General features: G+C 41.4%; 1 long non-coding RNA gene across 1 annotated transcript in view; it reads right to left on the bottom strand.

Annotated features, from left to right (window-relative positions):
- Window positions 1-1,231: 1,231 nt before the first annotated feature.
- The window catches only part of LOC139995178 (uncharacterized), a 69,542-nt gene continuing 50,987 nt past the window's right edge, over window positions 1,232-19,786 (bottom strand). The window contains exon 3 of the long non-coding RNA XR_011801889.1: window positions 1,232-1,242. This is a non-coding gene — a long non-coding RNA (uncharacterized lncRNA). The remainder of the gene's footprint in view (window positions 1,243-19,786) is intronic.

Genomic DNA, 19,786 nt, shown 5'->3' with positions numbered 1-19,786 from the left:
AGACGTGGTAGTTATAGAGGCGAGAACTTGACTGACATGTTAGAACTTGAAGTTGACTGTCCGAGGACTAGTAGAACAGTGGACTTGACTGTCCAAGGGATCTTAGAGCAGTGGACTTGACTGTCTGAGGGCTAGTAGAACAGTGATTGACCCGTCTCGTACTATTTAGGAAGAAAGCTCGTTGTGGATGTATTCTTGTTGAACTAAGAACGCGGATTCGTAGTTCACACTTTTCGGTAGAAAAGTGAGGGTAACGATCCGCGATACCCATTGGTTATTCCCAATGTTAATGAATTAAATACGAGGGGACAGTCCTCGGCAAATATGACTCACGTTTGTTTCTGTCCTTGGGAAAAACCCGCTACCTCGCTGGGCAAACCTCCGCTTTCTCCGTAATGAGTACGAGCGTGCAATAAACCTAAGGACCCATTTAAGGGACCACTCATAAACCGAATATGTGCAAAGGATGCAATTTTATTGTTAACAGATGTGGGCTATGGTGGTTCCTTGGGTTTATTGCGGGTCAGTGTGACGATGTGCAGGCCACGGCGGCCTGACCATGAGGGACGTCGCAGGTACCGACTCACGCGACGTAACAACATGTATGAAGTGAAGTATTATTCGATATGAAATGGTATGTGTCAATCTGGCTAAGTGGGCCATCTGGTGGCAATGGTTAATTAGAAAAGCTTAGTAATCAAGTACTGACGGACATCTATGAAGGAGGACTCGAATTATTAAGAACAAAGGGCTACACGGTAAGTCGCATAGTTAATTTTATTTATTTATGTTATTTATTTATTTATTTGTATTGTGCTTATCATATTATCTTAATTAGGTATAATTTAACGCATTTTATTTATTTTGTTTAACTTATGTAAACTTATTTTATTAATAGAAGTGTGGCGTTAATATATAGACATGATTAAGTAGCTGAAATGAGGTGGAAAATTGAAGGAATTTTAAAAGAAAAGCATTCGGTTGGGATTCATGGGCGTGATGACTGGATCCCGGGATATGATTCAGACGCGCTGTATGATAGAACCTAGGCGCAAAGATCGGTTTTAACGCAAGTTGCATATATTTCGATTGTATTATGTTGCGTAGTGACGAATGACTGGTGAAGCTATCGAGAGATCCTGAGAGTTTTGATTCGAGAAAAATTTGAGTAATTTTAAACGAACATAGAAATATAGAAAACAAAACATGGAATACGAACATGGAAATTCTACGATGCACATACTACACACGTTATCTGAAGCTAGTGCTTCATTTTTCTGATAATTTCAACTATATGTGGCGGATGAGGATGTGTTTTGGATCGCAGAAATTATCAGGTTGTTTACTATTGCAACCGTCCAGTATATTTAAATCAATTCTTTAAAATAAAGTACAACGTCGATAGACGTCCTTATAGGAGATTTCTTTCCGGTGAAGTAAATCGCCTGTAGGTACACTACAAAGATTCGCTAATGCTTCATATTACACTAACGCTTACTCGTATTACACATAAACTTGCTCGTTAGATCAACTCAATAATCGGTCGATAATACAATTAAATAATCGCTCGATAATACAACTCAATAATCGCTCGATAATACAACTCAATAATCGCTCGATAAAACAACTCAATAATCGCTCAATAATAATAATCTCGCTTGTGATCGTGTCCGCTTATATATACTGGTCGGGGGGAGTCGGAAGATTCAAATTCGTTTTCGAACGACGGTTGCCCTCAGCGGCGGCATTGTTTTTGGCTAGAGATAATCCAGCTTTATTTATGTGTGTCTAAGCAGTATCCGTAATCCGAGGCACAACAACAACATGAGTCGCTCTCGTTTCGCCTCGTCTTATGACTCATGTGTCCCCACATATATGTTTATCTTCATTGTCCCGGGGCACAAACCTCTGTTTGCAAGTAGGAACCCGAGACCTGCAGCCCAATCGGATAGCATCCTTCCACGAGTGTTCGTTCTAGCGTTTCCCCATTGCGAGGAGTGGGCATTAAAATCTCCAAGGACGAGTAACTGGCAGGGAAGGCATCTTCCGACGCATTCGTCAACCCCGTCCAGGAAATCCCCAAACGCGGTCAAGCCTCTGTTATTAACGCGGTCATTCCAGCCCACTCGACCGCGACATAGCCGCTGCCACGGTCAAGCAGGACGCCGGGGACACTCAGCGCTGTCGTTCACGTTATGACTGTTGATCCATCTATGTCCACACACAATTGGGGGCGTCGGAGACACGATACGGTTCAGCAATCACCGCAAGGGCGACCTCACTCTCCCAGATAGTCTGGAATTATTGCGCCAACTCCATGGCCTCCTCCCGACCATCTACTGCTGCTTTGGCGGTGCTTCCTGGCTCCTTTCCGCAGCTGGCTCGCGGATGAGTCGCCTCCTTTTGACTTTCGGGGGGGGGGGCGCATGCCGCCCCGCCCATCCTGTGGTCGGCGGATGCCCCGAGCGTCTCGCACAGGGGGCAGGACAGCTTCTGGCACGATGTCCGCTTTCGCACAGATGCCCTAGATCCACAATGGACACGCAAGTTGCTAGTACATGCCCCAACTCCAAACACTTAAAACACTGCAAGAGCCTCTTCGGGAGGGTTATGATCCTCGCGGTGGACTAGCCTAAGGCAACTTGTCCTGCCTGGACTAATTTCCGGGCTTCAGCCATCGTGCACTTTATCCAAACTGACCCGAGGTCGCCTCTGGAGGCGCTAATCTCTCCGACTTGCACCTCCGCGCCGCCACATCCTCCCGCCAAGGCCAGTGCTTGCCGCATTTTCTCCTTCTTGACCGAGATGTCTATCCCAACCACTCTTACTTCCGCCATCCTCGCTGGAGCCGCAATTCTTACCATGGTCGGGTCTAGTACCTTAGCCAGACGCGTCGCAAGCAGTGACGCCTTCTCCCTGTCCTTGTCTCCAGGGACCTTCATTATAATGGCGCCCGTCATGGCCCTCTTCATGTCCACGGACTCAACGCCGATCTTGGCAAGAGGGATGTTCTGCCTGGCCGTTGTTATCACTTCCGCATAAGACATCTTTGATCCCTCGCTCAGCGGTAGAGTCACCGCAGATGTTCGCGGTGTGCGAGGGAGTGTGGCTGTCTTCGATGTCTGTGTTGGTCCTTTGTTTGGTGTGGCGGCACTCGATTTCGGCGCACCTGTCGTCTTTGTTTGCGGTTGCTGGGCTCTCGCCAGTGGAGCCGCTGTCGCCCCTTTCTTCGCCGCCTCTCCAGCGGCTGTCTTCCACTTTTTCTTGTTCTTCCTTGACTCTACCACCTTCCACGATTCTCTCGGGAGCGATGATATTTGGATGGTGCGGCGTGTGGCAGAGTGTTCCGTTCTTCGCCGCGCTTCAGGGCTGCGTAGTCGATCCCCAAAGCGCTCCTCAATGGCGCTCATTATGGAGGGTCCGATCTCTTCGAACCTCCTCTCTAGGGCATCGAGACGCGCACTCTTGCTCTTACCCTTCCGTGGAGGACGGCTAGACTTGGAAACCGAGCCGATGCACCGCGGGCACTCGTGAGCACAAGCAGCACTTCTCGACGGTTCTTTGCGCAGGGCTGTATTTTCTTCCTCCAAGACGGACAGCTTTGCTTCCACAAGCCTTGTAGCTCCGGTGTTGCTGTGCGCTGGTCCCGTCCTTCTCACTAATTCACTCGTCCCACACGCGAAGGAAGCTGGCGCCTCTTTTGAGGCCTTGATATATGTCCCCTTAAGGTTGGACGATGTCGTCGCAACCTTCATTATCTCGGGGACATGCTTTGTTAGCTCGGCGCTGATGTCCGCAGCCGAGTCCTCATTTGCAGTGTCATTTTTTCGGAAACATCCGGGGTTGTGCGCATGATCTTCCTCTTCTTTCCCCTGGACGCGCACGAAGCCACTGATCAGCGCGACGCGAACGAAGCCACTGATCAGCGCGACGCGAACGAAGTCACCGATTCTTCGTTGTCGGACCCCGTTCGCACCCGCAACACTCCTACTATCGATGACATGGCATCCGATACCATGACCGGTGCGAGGAATCCGCTCTCCGACCTGTCCGCAGTTCGCTGCGAACTCCTTGCTACCATCCTTCGAGGCTTTCCGTCCTCCTCGTTTGTCTTCCTCATGGCAAGTTAAGTACCTAGGACTCCACTTACACACAACTTACATGGAAGCAATATACTAAATCAATTATAGACAAAATATGGATAAAAAAGAGACAAATGTACTGGTTAACTAGTCGAAGTTCGAAACTCAGCATAGAAAATATCGCATTCCCCTCGAACTCAAAAACGCTCCAGTAACGTTCCAACGCCGTCCGGGAAGAGGCAAAACTGGAGATCTGGGAGTGGTGGCGCTCCCAGCTGATGGAGGAGAACGCCAGGCGGCCACACCGAGCCGTCCGCGCCGTGCTTCCCAATTGGGAGGCTTGGAGAGATCAAGGCGAGGTTCCGCTCATCTTCAGGACGACACAGATGCTCACCGGACACGGGGTCTTCGGTGAGTACCTGCTGAAGATCGGGCGGGAGGTGACATCCACCTGTCACCACTGCGGGGAAGAGGAGGACACGGCGCAGCACACGCTGGAGTTTTGTCCAGCGTGGGCGGAACCGCGGCGCGTCCTGCAGCTCGACATCGGCGAGAGGTTGGCTCCAGAAGCGGTCGTTGAGGCCATACTCCGAGGGCCCCAGGAGTTTAACGCTGTCCGCACCTACTGCGAGAAGATCATGCAGAGAAAGGAGTGGGCAGAAAGAGACCGGGAGAGAAGAGCCGATCCCAGTAGATCGTCGCATCAACATCGCAGAGGCTCTGTACGACGCAGGGGCGCGGCGCCACCGTCGCTGCCCCGGGTGCGTCAGACTAGGGGACGTGGCTCTAGAGGAAGTGGTTCCCCCTAGCTTTCCAACTCAAGCCGGGACGCCTCCCTAGACAACTACAACGGCAGAGAGATAGACAACGAAGTTGCACTCGGTAGTGATTCGCAAGAGACCCCGGGTGCACCTCTGAACGTAGGGATGACCACCGTGGGGTTTTAGTCGGTAAGAGTCCGACACTACACGGTCGTTGCTACGCAGCGCCGAGTGTCCATGAGGATTTCCCCACGATAAAAAAAAAAAAAAAAAAAAAAAGTAACGTTCCAACGTATGATGGATACCGTGCTACGGGGATTAGTAGGAAATAACTGTTTCATATACCTAGACGACATCATAATATTCGGAAGCTCCATCAAAGAACATAATCGAAATCTAGCTATTGTATTAGACAGATTACAAGATTTAGGATTAAAGATACAATCGGACAAATGCGAATTTTCGAAATCAGAGTTGGAATATCTAGGACACGTATTTACAAAGGAAGGAGTAAAACCTAGCCCCAAAAATATTCAGGCCATGAAAGATTTTAAAATACTAAAAGCCATGATTCACATAAAATCATTCTTAGAACTCGTTGGATACTACAGAATATTTATACACAACTTTTCTAACATCGCGGAACCACTGACAGATCTCACAAAGAAAGACAGTCCATTCCACTGTACTGATAAATAACAGCTTGCATTTGACACACTGAAACAAAAATTCTATGATGAACCTGTGCTACAATACCCAGACTTTGAAAAAAAAAAAAACATTTACATTAATAGCAGACGCAAATAACGAAGGATTAGGAGCAATACTCTACTAAGATACATGGACATTCATGCTGTTACATACCCCGGAACTTTGAACCCTCCTGAGAAAAACTATTCCACAACCGAGAAATACTTACAAGCAATAGTATGGCCAATCAAAAGACTAAGGCAATACCTACTTGATAGAAAATTTAAGATTCCAAGTGATCATCAAGCTTTAAAATGCTTAAAAAATATTAAGTCTCTCATCGAGACTCATACGATGGCGTTTGAGACTCGAAGAGTACGATTATGAAATTGAATACAGAAAAGGAAAGGAAAATACAGCTGCAGACGCTCTATACCGATTGTATCCTATCTCCAATGAAGAAATTCAATCCGTATCATCCGATCTAGAAAACCCATACTATGATGATGACTATATCGACTGGAAAACTAATATCACCCTAGCTTCAATAACTCAAAAACCTAACAGACCACACTTTAAACAAATTACAAAAACGGAACTAGGGGACTTTAACGAACAACACTGGTTATATCAGTTAACTAAACTCCTTACTAAATGCCAAATTGAATGCTTACAAATGGGAATAAATGATTATAGCTTCAGCACCTTAGAAAAAGTAAACATTCAACTTCTGTTAAGATTCTTAACAACGAGATTCCGTCAAATTAAAATAATATTTGGACAAGATCCACCAGTATACTACGATACTACGCGAAAATCATAAAGAAATAGTAGGACAATTAGGTATACACCACACCGTGAAACAAATACAAGTGCACCATCACTGGACAAACCTAGAATAAGACGTCACATAATTTATATAAAATTGCGAAACTTGCCAACGAGAGAAATTGAACCGTATCAGAGAAAAAGAGCCACCCGTGATAACTGAAGTATGCACCGGAGGAAGTGGGGGAAGCGTTATGGGATTTGTTAAGGATAATATGGAATAAGGAGGGGATACCAGAAGATTGGAAAAAGGAGTAATATGCCCGATATACAAGAAGGGGGACAAGGGAGTAACGAAAAGTTACAGAGAAGTAACGTTAATGGACATAGCATGCAAGATCTACGCAAGGATACTGGACGAACGGCTGAAGACAGAGACAGAAACCAAACTGAAAGAAAGTCAATTCGGATTTAGAAAAGAAAGAGGAGTGACCGACGCGGTATTTGTGATAAACCATATCATAGACAAACAGTTGAGTAGAGAAAAAGGGAAACTATATGCTTGCTTTGCGGATCTAGAAGCGGCGTTCGACAGGCTAAACAGAGAGAAATTGGAGAAGAACATGAGAAAAGTGGAGATTAACGAGAAACTAATTCGAAGGATAAAAGAGCTGTACGCAGAAACAAAGAATGTGGTGAGAATCAAGAATAACAACGCAAAAAAATTTTGGACAGCGAGGGGATCAAACAAGGATGCCCGTTGAGCCCGTCGTTATTCTACATCTACGTGGCGGAGCTAGAAGAAGAATTAAGGAAAGGATAAATCGGGGTATAGTGGTAGGAGAAAGGAAGGTATGGTCACTGACATATGCAGACGATATTGTGCTGATAGCTGATAGAGAAGGGGAACTAAAGGAGATGCTAAACAGATTTGAAAAATTTTTAAAGGAAACCGAATTGGAACTGAGCACGGAAAAGACCAAAATGGTAGTGTTCGAAAAAAGAAAGAACAAGAAGAGACAAAGAAAATGGAAATGGGGAGAGCGAGAATCAGAAGAAGTGGAAGAGATAAGATACCTAGGATACATACTACAGAAGAGTGGAAGCGATGAGAAACACATAAAAGACAGGAAAAAGAGAGCAACTATTACAATGAAGAAAACGTGGAGCGTGGGTGAAAGAATTTTTAAACAGGACTACAAGAGGAGAATGAAGATGTTCGGAGCACTGGTAGAGAGCGTGGCGCTGTTTGGAGCAGAGGTATGGGGCTGGAACATGGAAAAAAGGCTGGATAGAATACAAAGAAGATATGTGAAATGGATCTTAGGTTTAGATATGACAACACCGAATTATATATTGATAGAAGAATACAAGCTAACAGAAATCAAAGAAAAAGCATTAAGAAGAGCAGCAATGTATGAAGGGAAAGCCATAGAGTCAAAAACGGAACTAGTAAAGGAGTGCATAAAGGAAAGAGAGAGAAACTGAGGAAATGGCCAAGAAGAGAAAAGAGCAAGAAAGAGAAAGAAGGGACTAGAAGAGGTGAGAAATGGAGGGACAGATGGAAGCAAGAGAAGAGCAAGAAAGGATGACAGTAGACCAAATTATAGAAAAAAGGAAAAAGAGAGAAGCAGAAGAAAGGGGGAAAAGGATAAGGGAATCAGAATATAACAAACATTATAGAAAAATCGCCAAAGAAGAGTTACGAAGATAATTAGAAGGGAGTATGAAGTGGAAGGACAGGAAAATATTAGCAAGATTCAGATGTGGAAACGAGACCAAAGCAAGGGAATACTGGACAGAAGAGGGAGAAAAAAGATGCAGGCTATGTAAAAAGAACGAAGGAGACCTGAGACACGTAATAAACGAATGCGAAATAACAGGAGGACCAAAGGACACAGAAAAATGCTAAACGAGACTGGAGGACTAATAGAATTGAAAACAATAATGGAGAAGAGAAGGGCAATACAAGACGGGGAGGAACAACAATAAGGTAGCACAGCAAGGAGGCAAAAGCCCATAAGTTGCCATAGTTTTAGAGTCATAATATATACTGGAGTGCAATATAACAGAGTGGATAAGAGGTAGATGTATAAGAAAAGAGAGATAGACAAGGAAAAGAGATTAGATAGATATACGAGAGGAGGTAATATGGTGATAACGAATTAGGACTGATAGAATGTAAAAAGCGTGATAGGTAAACAAGATGTAAAACCGAAAGCTCGTCCAAAGCCGAAAGGCAGGGACAAAGTAATAATAAATAATAAATAAAGAAATAATATAAAAACAGCTTTTGTTGTGGTTGGGTTATGTAATAATAAGCGTTAATAAGAAATACATATGTAGGACTGGAAATTGGGAATTAAAATGAAATAGTGATTTTGTTTAGTAGTATTACTCTATTAAAGGGAAAGTAGATGGATCATTGGTATTGATGGAGCTTGCGCCACCCAAAAAAAGTTTTTTTTATAACATAATGATTAAAATGAGTTAGAAAGTGTAATACATATCAAAATAAAGTGGGTAGTCATTGGAGTTTAGGTATAAAGGAGCGGTGAAGGTTAAATCGGAAATACATTAGGAGGATTTGAGAATTGCGAATAAAAGAAATAGTTTTTTATATAATTAGTCTTACCTTGTCAGCGGGAAAAAGGATAAATTTCTTTATCATTGACAGGGCAAGGCATGAAGTCTCGAAAAAATTAAATAAATTTAATGTTTGCTTAAATTTGTAGAAGAACGTAGTAACATTAAAGCTTGTGTTACGACCGTTCGTGGAGAGACGCGATCGCGAGGAAAACACGTCAACGAGAGAGACATACATTGTCGCCAAAGCGAAATGCTATGCTGTCTTCTATATCCCAACGGTCCTTTCGCTGAATCTTCGAGAAGAAGGCGTCCGTGACAAAGGCCGCGGATGCTTAACAAACGCGTGGATAGTGGGGATATTGAAGGGTGACAAAGAAAAGGGAATCGAATCCCATCGAGAGTCAAGTTGTAAGAGTTTCAGTCTTGAAAAGTCGCGCCTAGAGTTAAGAAGTAAATTGTAGTTAGTGTAAAACAAGTGTTAAGAAATAAATTCTCTTTCTTATTTTTTTATTTTTTTCTTTTATTTTCATCTTCGATTTCCTTTTTTTTTTTATTTTACGTGACAAATACAATTAATGTGTTGCAGAAATTCAACCCGACTTTATGATATCTCTCGATATGAATATATCTAACGAATGTTAGACTTAGCGATTTTAATTTTACTTGTCAGAACCTCTCGATGTATACCTTTAGAATCTTCAAATGAGACTGATGCCCTTCGATCTTTTCTTTGTCTTCTCTGGAAGACGACACCCACTACGTTCGGGATCACGTCACCGTTCGCGCCTATGATCACGTATGCCACCTTCTTTGTGTGAATAAAATAACGGACCGAAATCGACGTTTCTAGAACTCGATCCTTGATGATAAATATGCGCTTGCCGCTACATTGTATACATTTCGCCAGTTCTATAAGACGATCTGTCTGCGACATTGTAGTACCGCGAGCGACGGTTAGGAATACGGCCTATAGTAAGTCGCATGGCGTAACATCTTGTCTATCGAAGAGTTAGTTATCATTTTTTCTATCGAAAAATCATTTTGTCAACCGAAGAATTTTATATCCGTCAGTTTGTCAGTCAATTGCTAGTATCAAAATCGAGTAAGATTTAAATAAATCACTACATATTATTAATTTATTTTCAAACAAATTTAATCTTCTCCCGTGCTAGTATCTCTGCACATAGCAGGTTAGCCGAAATTGGAACTTATTGCCAATTGCATTAACCGTCAGTTAACGGTATCTTTTCGTCGGCAACTAAATAGAACATAACACCCTTCATCTATCGTTTATACGTTCTTCCACTACCCTCATCCTTTCCATAAAATTTTCAGCAATTCCTGCTCTAGATCGAGTCTCATCATGTAGTTGCTTATACGTCTTCTTTAGTTCGATGATCTCGGCCCGGAAGTCCGCTTTGTAATAAATTGGCACTGTCATGGCCCGTTAATACGCAAAGCGCTGCATGCGACACAGTTCTGTAGACCGTAGACGATCTTATAAGTGCCGCTCTTTGTGCACTTTTCAAGATGTTTCTATTCCTCTTGATGCTTCTATTCTATTCTATTCCTCTCCAACAGCACTTTGACCTATATCGGGGATGCATAAAGCACCGAATCTTATACTCCATAGTAAAGCTTCCTGACTGAGCCAGTGGGACCAAGGTGATATCCCTGGTAGTTATTTATTGATAGGGATGCAGTGTCATTCCTTAAATTAAAATTAATTAATTAAATAAAATAATATTGAATGAATTTAATTAACGGTTGCACATGGGTCTATGGTACTTGCAAGTTAAAGTGCAGGTAATAAGTTGAATAGCTAATGTTGACGTTTGGGTTTTTGATGAGCGTGTAAGATTGTAAATGATAGTAAGAATCCATGGGATAACAGATGCCTTATTGTTGCTGGAGCCTTTATAATGTCGAATTGCGATTTGTATAACCATTTAATAATACCGCTTGTAATGTACTTGATCAGCGTGAGTAGAGGCGACACTTACGGTAACTGGCATTCGGCGCCATGTTGTGATAGTGACCTGCTCTTCAGAGTACTACGATACTTTTTGTTAAATTATTATGGAAAGTACAAACAAGAGTAATAAAGTTACGGCACAGGGGGTTTCGGAGTTCCCAGGGCCCATCGGTGTTTCGAGTGGCATTCCAGGCTCAACCCGACGATCATCTTGCGACTGGACAAACGACGAGAGGAGGGTGAGTCAAGAAGCCTCCTCTCGATCGGTAAATGCGACCGGGCACCAGAGTGTTGAAGAAAACGAGGGCAAAGTTGGAGGAGGCAAAGAAATAGGTCGAAGAACAATAAAAAAAGGGGCGCCGGGCATCCCTCCTCCCTAGAAAAAGGAGAAGGATGAAAGTTCTCGAATTTAGTAATGACATTCTAGAGGTGGTGGAGAAAGAGGATCCTGGTAGCCTAACAGTAAGTGGCAACGGCGGATAGGGATATTTGACTCCGGTAGTGAAAGTAACTAGCGGAGTAGAGGAAAACTCCCTTGTAATCTTCCTAACCTGGTCAAGTATAGCCGAGAAACCAGCTAGTAAAGCTATCGAAGAGGAGAACAGCGCATCCGAAGGTGAGGTTCCTGTATTGGAAAGTAGCTACTGCAGTACTCCGATGGTAAGTGGAAATAGGCGTTCGAGGGAACCACTGATCAAATCGGTGCTGAAGAAGCAAAACAGTACAACAAGTGCAGAACAAAACAAAGGCTATGTGATAGTTGGGATCAGTGAATGGGAAGAGATGGTCGGCATCATTGGTGGTGCACTTCGGGATAGGAAAGAGAGTGTGGGGAGAGTACCTCGTACGCGAGGGTATGTAAGGAGAGAAAAAGGGGCGACGATGACCCTAGGGATAAAGAAATCAACGACTCTGAAGGTGAGTGGATCGTCCAGACGAGTAGGCGAGAAAGAAAACGTGAGCGAAAGAGGAGTAACAACGAGGAAAGGAAACCGCCGATTAACGAAAGCCGGAGGGAAAGGTTGCCGAAAAACAGATCTGAGGCCCTCTTGGTGAAAGTCCGGGAGGGTGAGGAGACTCCAGACGTATAAGGAGCTTATGGTAGCGAAGGAGGCGTTGTGCGAGAGTACGGGCGTCAGACGTACTAAGAGCGCCAATATTCTCGTGGAACTGAAAGCGGGAGCCAAAGGGGGTGACATTGCCCTCAAGCTAAAGAAGGTAACAGGGTCCTTGTTTCCGCCCTGCAGAGTAGGACGTCGGTGGAGATTAGGGATATCGATTCGCTGGAACGTAGGGAGGATCTCGGAGAGGACATCGATAGTGGGTTGATGATCAGGGATGCTAACGAGATCGAAGTCAAATCTTTGAGGGGGACGCAAACGGCGATTGCTGTGGTGCCGGCCGTTTATCTAAGCGGTAAGGAGGGGTACGTTAAGTAAGAACGGGCCTCACTATAGCCACGTTGCGATCCCTCCCGAGGTTGTTGAGGTGCTTTAGATGCCACAGAATTGGGCAGCGATCCAGCAAGTGCACACTGATCAGCTTGGGGAAGAAACGTTGTCGAAAATGCAGAGCGAAGTAATCCTAACCGGCAGCTCCCGTTCTGGTATAATGATACTAAGGGGAATGCGTCTATGTGGGTGGCTAACTTTAATGGTCTCCAGCGAAGGCACGGTGATAGTTGATGATGGATAATATTATGAAAATGGGAGGAACACATAAAATTACGAAATCAAAATTAATGCACTCTTATGCACTGGTAGTTCAAAAAGTTCAGGAAATCAAAGCAGACCGAAAATCTATAGTGATCAATCACAAAATAGTGTTCCCAGAATGTAAAACACAGAAAACTTCAATAGGCTTGAAACAGTAATCGCGAAACAAACAGAGGAAATTAATAATTTGCTGTCATTGCTTACAATCATCGTGAACAAATTAACACGCTCCGACGTAAAGCAAAACCAATACACATAGCTCTTTGGAATGCTAACGGTCTAGCTCAGCATAAATACGAACTAGAACTCTTCCTAAAACAACAAGAAATTGACGTAATACTCATATCTGAAACTCATTTCACCGATAAAAATTATCTGAAAATAAATGGTTATAACTTTTACCATACCCAACATCCCAGTTGAAAGGCCCACGGTAGCACCGGAATTATCATCAAGACCGGCATAAAATAATATGAGCTTCCATCATTTCAGAAGGACTACCTCCAAGTTACAAACGCAGCGATAGAAGATTGGCATGGTCCAATCACCAGACCAGCAGTATATTGTCCTCTTAGACCTCTTTCTATTTCCAAAGAAGACTTCGATAAATTCCTCGAAGACCTGGGCAATAGATTCATAGCTGGAGGAGACTATAACGCTAAACATATGCAATGAGGCAGCAGACTTATTACGGTAAGAGGCAAAAATCTTTTGAAATGCATAAACGTCAACAGATTTAACTACCTCAGTACAAACGAACCCACTTACTGGCTCACTGACACTAACAAACTACCTGACTTATTAGACTTCTTTATAACTAAAAACATCTCGCCAAGACATATCCAAATCAACTCTTCTGTGAAACTCTCTTCAGATCATTCACCCGCCATAGCAACAATTAACTCAACAATTATCGAAAATCAACTTAATGGCCTTATTCATAACCAACTCTGGCAGCTCTTTAGGAAAGTATTCAATCATTCAACATCAGCCTCAATATCCCTAAAAACAAACGAAGATATAAAAGCACCCATGGAATATCGAAACACCAGCATAATAAACGCTATCCGCTCCTCCACCCCTACTAAGTGTTTTGTTAATAAAAATTAATACCCCCATTACATAATAATAAAAATCGTAGAAAAACGCAGACTTGAATGAGTATGGCAAAGTCATAGAACATCTGAAGACAAGTGTAAGCTAAATAACGCAACAAGAAAACTAACCAAAATCCTTAGAAATTATAAAAATGACTGTTTTCAAAAATATTTTGCTAATCTGTCCCCCACAGTTGACTCCAACTATTCACTATGGAAGGCATCCAGGAAACTCACTCGTCCTTCACAAATAATCCCTCCAATTCGCTGTCCGCAAAGTAGATGGGCGCGTAGCCCTATACAAAAAGCCAACTGGTTTGCAAGTCATTTAACTAAAACCGTATTCCACCACTATTGCAGCGGAAATAATTGAATACTTGCACTCTCCCTTCCAGATGTCTCCTCCTATTGAGTCTTTCTCATCTTTCGAAGTTATAGACTTAATCCGTCGTCTAAATTTCAGGAAAGCATCGGGGCATGATCTGATAAGTAACAAAGCCATTAAGGAGCTTCCCATAAAAGAGATTGCACTCATCACTCCTATTTTTAATGGAATTCTTCCCCTTGAATACTCTCCTAAGTCTTGGAAAATATCATTGATTACTCTACCCTAAAGTCTAAACCTGGAAAACCAATACACGAAACTAGCTCTTATCGGTCAATTAGTTTTCTATCTACTTTGTCCAAACTATTTGAGAAAATGCTAACGAAACGACTCCTTCCACTCTTAGGGGATTTGAAAACAATGCCAGATTATCAATTCGGTTTTCGGAAGCAACATTCTACGATAGAGCAAATTCATCGTTTAACTCATAAAATCAGCCAAGACTTAGAAAAGGAAAAATATTGCTCTACGGTATTCCTGGACATTCAACAGGCGTTCGACAAAGTGTGGCATGAAGGACTTTTATACAAACTAAAGAAAATTCTACCACACACCTACTACTCCAGGTAGTCTTAAAATCATATCTAACCAATAGGATGTTCATGATTAAATACTTAGACACTAGAACCGCAATATTTCCAATAGAAGCTGCCATTCCCCAACCCGAGGTTGTGTCCTCGGACCTCTGCTGTTCATCATCTATGCTGTCGATTTACAAACTTTAACAGAGATAACCGCAGCGACATTTGCTAATGATACAGTTTTATTAGCATCCCACTCAAAGCCGATAATTGCCTCCTCAATTCCCCAGCAAGGTCTCGACTCTATGGAAAAGTGGTTCCACAAATGGCGCTTCAAAATAAATGAGAATAAATCCAGTCATATAACCTTCACGCTACGAAAACAAATCTGCCCATGGGTGACCATAAATAATATTTCAATTCCAAACAAAGGATCAGTCAGATATCTGGGCATGATTCTGGACCGAAGAATGACATAGAAACGACACATTATAGATAAATCCAAACAATTTAAATCAAAATTTTAAAAATTCCACTGGCTCGTGGACAGACGTTCCAGCTTAAACGTACAAAATAAAATAATGCTATATAAAGCCATATTAAAAAGTGTTTGGATCTATGAGATCTAACTATGGGGAACAGCGAGTAATTCCAACATAGAAACTCTTCAACGATTCCCATCAAAAACTCTAAGATGCTGAATAGATGTACCTTGGTATGTTACCAACGAAACAATACATCGAGACCTTAAGACATCTGGGGTTAGGAAGAATCGAAATTCAGTAATAGATATAACGTAAGAGTTAACAACCATCAAAACCCATTAGTTACTCAATTACTTGGCACAACGGTTCAGATCCGCAGGCTAAAAAGACATTACCCTCTAGAATTAAACATCAGATTCACTAGAATAAAATGTATGATAATCACTTATTATTCACGTTATAGTACCACGCCAGAATAATTTACTTATAATTCTCAATGAGAATCGATTGTAAAATAAATAAAAAGTGCGTAGTGTTCGTTTTTCTTAGATCATATGTAACACTAATTGTCGTAGAATATCAAGACTCTGTGATAAGTAACGCACATTTTAAGTGGATCCGTTAATTTTCCCACGATCAATTTGTTAAGTTATGAGACGAGAAATATTTAGTATATAATAAAAATGTATGAGTTTACCTTCGTTCATTTTCCGAGCGTGTACGTGTTTTCAAAGATCTGTAACGGCACTAGGCCGCAAAGAACAATTTTCTTTCCAACGGCTTCTTCGGTACATAGTATAGCATCGCTGGAACACTGTTTACGAAAGACCGACGAAACACATACAGTGTCGCTATGAAGCGTAGGTGCCGATAGGCCGAAAGTGTCGGGAAATTTCAATAGGCCTAATGATTCATCGATATCCCTTTGATCCTTCAGTCGAATAATCGGAAGAAGGCGTATATAATCCCAATAGCAAACGGTTGCGTACACGTGCGTAGTAGGGATATGGAAAGATGACAAAGGGAAGAAAGTTATCACTGGACGTCTAGGTTACATTATCGAGAACACAAAAGGGAAACAAATATATCCTATTATACACAGGATCTATTAACTAAGTGCTCCCTTGGAATTCCTACTGTAGCGGTTCGTAGCCATTGAAAAAAGTTCCAGGGTTTAAGCTCATGTGTTGGCAACATGGCCTGCGAAATCCGACGTCCGAGGTCAGGACGTCGTCAAAGAATAAACCCTGTGACTTACAATAAAGCTCAAGTACCTTCGATGAAGAAAACCGTTTCCCTACTCCAGAAGAAAACTTTCTGTTATGGGTATCTCGGCATCCTATATGAATGGAAACGAGGAAAAGATAGAGAGACACAGAGTTGCAACTGATCAGTGAAGTCGAGTAATCGGGGAGTACGCGAAGAAGAATACGAGTACGGTCGAGGTAACACGCGCCAGTAAAACTGTCAGGTCCTTCTCGTATAATTAATAAATTCATTGTTAAATCATTCCACGGAGTATTTTTTTAGCACCCTACCACCCCTTACCACCTCACTATAGATGGAATCTCTGCAGCCGAAGTGACGGACATGTTCTAAAAACAATTGATTTGTTGTTTCGGTTCCTCGAAAGCAATTTTAACAAATCAAGGAACGAATTTTACATCTTCCCTAATGAAGAAGGTGACAGAAAGATTTCGAATAAAGTAGTATACTACAACAGCATATCATCCTCAGTGCAATGTATCGATCGGAAGATCACACCACGTATTGTATATGTTGTATATGAGGATACCTCAAATTATATGTAGAGAAATCAAGGAATTAGAATGAGTGGAAGAAGTTAGCCATGATCTCCTATAACACTTTTGTGCACGAGGGAACGAAGTTCTCTTCGAATGAATTAATTTTCGAACGTCTAGCCAGGCCAGAGAACTGTAGAGTGAAGGAGTAATTGAAGATAATGTGGAACCGAGCTATGTAGATTTTTAAGGGATCTACTTGACAAGATCAACACGACACAATTCGCAGTAAAGGAAAATGTAATTTAACGGCCTATGGTTATAAAGAACGTATCGACAATAGTTATTAACCATCAAGTAGTTATATTTGGACAGTTTAATCAGTATATCGCATAGTACGATATTTCCCAAGTGCGATTGACAATACATATAAAAGAAATGCCAAAAGCAATAAGGAACCGTAGAAGTAGAGGCTATAATACAGAACGATCGAGCTCTGTATAAGACCGATAAACCCGACATTTTATTATCGAACCCACGATACGAATAAATATAATGTCCGCGCTCTTCTCGCTGTTGCATATTCACTACCGTAATCCCCAGGTCACGATATACATTGACAAATTTTGAACAGATGCTACGATAATAAAATGAGCCGTGACACTTTTACAATTTATGATTTTACAATCCGCGGGAAAGTAACATACTCAATATTCTGATTTGTGACTCAACATAAATAAAAAAACAAATTTATACGTCCTCTATACTACAAATCTCCGTGGACATGTGGAGAATCGCTAGTAGAACATAGATTATGAAGATAAATTTTACTTGTTAAGATATATTAATTTTAGTTTTTCAACACTGTATCATATTTGGATTTAGCCTGAACACTTCTTCTCTACTAGTGTTGCTGTTTTTTTAAGATGTGTTTCTCGCAGTAGGCCTATAACATTGTACTATATATTCAACATTACTTCATGAATATATTATGAAAATTATGTATGAAAATTTAAATAAAAGACATATGTAAAATTATGTTATTCTCCCAGAACTTTATAATTTAATTCTCTCAAGTTAACTTACTGTTTGAAATTGACTTCCTTTGGCAGAAACATTTTTGAATAAATTTACCCGGATATTTTCTGTATCCGATACTCAGATTCGATGAATATGCGGAGCAGTTCAAAGCTTGAATTTCGAAAGAAGTCCCGGCGCACACCTGTTAGGCGTCAAGTAGGCCATTGTGGGGTTTTAGTCGGTAAGTCCGACACTACCCTGACTCTGTCCATGAGAATTTTCCCACGAAAAAAATGTTCAAGGTTTGAATATTTTTAGAAAAATAATAATTTCACTGATCTTAGTGTCAATTTTAGTAATTTCTTCCGAAAATTGCACTTTGTTTTATCCTCTTCTTACCACACTTTGAAATACAAATTTTTAAATTAAAAATTTAATGTAAAAATGAAGGTCATCATCGAGGTTGATACATGTTCCCGTTTCGAATATACATCAAAAGAAGTGTCTCCTTTCTTAAGTTGAAATCACAATAAGCATCTTCAGTCAGCATTCTATTCTTCTGTCTTAATGGTGAAAACAAGTGATCGAAGAGGTAGTATGCATCAAAATATAATACAATATGCTCAAATATACTACAACCTGATACAATATATTGTATGGGCGATATAGGCAATTATGGACCGAACACAGAAGTCCAGGAACGATAGCGTCATAAGCAGCTTGTTTCTTTTTGTTCCTTATTTGGAGTTTTAGCTTTCCACCATTACATTAATCAGCTGTTTGTGTTTTATCTGTTTCATCTTCTTTTTCCACCTACTTAGGGACTCATTTCTTAGAATCCGCGGACACAGTACGTAATTGATCGTCATCGAGCAACCTTGCCAATACGCATCGTCATTTGCCACTCGCTCATTTGAAGAGATTCGAGGGGCAACGATTCTGATTTATTTTCTTTTAAACATCATCATCTCGATAGTATTATCTCGATAGTATATCTTATCAGCATGCATATATTTTATGATATGGAATAATGTCATATGATGGTAATAAAGACATATATCGAGTTCAGTAGACGTTCATATAGATCAAATTTTGATATCCGAATTTACTACAGCAATGCAGTGGGACATATGATTAAGAAATTTCGCAAAACGATCTGAGTTAAAGATTTGACAGGTTATTCAAAACGATAAACTCCATACATTTTAGGGCAGACCATATGGGATGGTTGTCCCAATAGACTCAAGTGCCAACAAGAACATCTTACAGGATTTTCAAATCCAAGTCGAAAATGCATTCATAAGCAGTTGCAATTTTCATACAGCGATGATTGATTTTAGTCTCGTGTGCAAGCACTAACTATGTTTTCACTTGAAATCTTTTCGACTTCAGGTGTCTTCAGGTTTTTCTTTGCATATTATCTATTGACAGTCTTGAGTGCAGAGACGTAGGTTTGAAAATTTTGGGTAAGCTCGCCACCTATGTTTTGATGAGAAACGTAATTGTTGACAATGCATCTGTTCGGTTGGAATGTACTACTGCACCGATACATTGTATTGATCGTATTGTCACTTACACCGTGACTATAGCCAGTTTTCAATGGTACGAAGAATATTTTAACTAGTACAAGTATGATTGCAACGACATAAAAGAGGAAATTACGGAGTGCGTTGCCTGCAGCCAAAGCAGTGAAACTTTGTGCTCCTGTTTAGCAACTGGAGGTTAAATTACGCGAACTGCATTTTTCTGTACAAGAAAATGCAAATACGTCTGTAGTACATGCCGCATATTCATCGAAAAGTAGGTTGTTCATAAGATTTTCGATTTTCAAATATTTTTGATAATATTTTGGTGTTAATTTAATTTTAATTAACTTTCTTCAAAAAGATTCTGCATCTTACAACCTTTTCCATCGGTAGAGATCTCACTGCGTATAGTTTTGTTTGTAAGTGTTAC

This window comes from Bombus fervidus, chromosome 15, assembly GCF_041682495.2.
Source record: "Bombus fervidus isolate BK054 chromosome 15, iyBomFerv1, whole genome shotgun sequence".
NCBI lineage: Eukaryota > Metazoa > Arthropoda > Insecta > Hymenoptera > Apidae > Bombus > Bombus fervidus.
This window is presented reverse-complemented; position numbering and strand designations above follow the sequence as displayed.